The sequence below is a fragment of the Echinops telfairi genome, unplaced genomic scaffold, assembly GCF_000313985.2.
Source record: "Echinops telfairi isolate 266 unplaced genomic scaffold, ASM31398v2 ScPeMD7_235;HRSCAF=579, whole genome shotgun sequence".
NCBI lineage: Eukaryota > Metazoa > Chordata > Mammalia > Afrosoricida > Tenrecidae > Echinops > Echinops telfairi.
This window is the reverse complement of record NW_022104133.1, coordinates 8,573-9,568: the sequence shown is the minus strand read 5'-3', so window position 1 is coordinate 9,568 and position 996 is coordinate 8,573.

The following is a 996-nucleotide window of genomic DNA, read 5'->3' as shown; positions in this document are numbered from 1 at the left end:
CTAGTTCAAAGAAAATCGAATCCTGTAGAAACGGGTCCAGAGATAAAAATTTCTGCACTAAATGACTCATAAATGGACAATGCTAAAAGCATTTAACATACATTTGTGGTTATTTAAAAACTAGACTTTATATCTTACTTATCTCAATTCTTATAAAGATTTGAGTTGATTTCCCAAAATAAAGAGGACAAACTGATTCTTCCATCTAATAAATTATCTACAGCCCATGTTAAGAAAGATATCAAGGCTGCCTCAGTTTTTAAAATTTTATTATTGGGAACCCTTACAGATATTATAACAATCCATCATTCAATTACATCAAGCAGAATTGTGCAATTGCTGCCACCATTCTTTTCAAAACATCTTCTTTTTCTTGAACTCTTTGATATCAGCTCTCCTGCCTCATTTTTTTTTGGGGGGGGAGGGTATAGGAAAAGGTGGTGCAGCCCAATAATGGAGCTTATGTACCATGAGCAGGAGAGTCATACATGCCATATATTTACCATTCCTGATTTAGATACTTAGCAGTTGAACTTGTGGGTGATCCCTGGCTCTAATGGACACCAAGATTCAGTTGTGCTAAGGCAAAAATAGCAGCTTAGACAGATCAGCCATCTCATTAAAGGATGGCGGATGGGGGGGGAGATGTGCCCCCTTGATTCAAGTACTCCCAGCCCATTGGAAGACTGAATGATTCACTTAGTGATATATCTCAAAGAAAATGCAGAGGATATAATGATTCCAAATTTCCTTGAAGAAAATCAACTCGATGGCACCTCACAACAATATAGTTGGTGACCAGCACTTCATGGTGAAATGAATAAATATATCATTTATAATGTGTTGTATATGAAAGTAAAATTTTTTAAATCATTTTATTAGGGGCTCATACAACTCTTATCACAATCCATACATACATCAATTGTGTAAAGCGTATTATTTGTACATTCATTGCCCTCATCATTCTCATAACATTCCCTCTCCACTTAAGCCCCC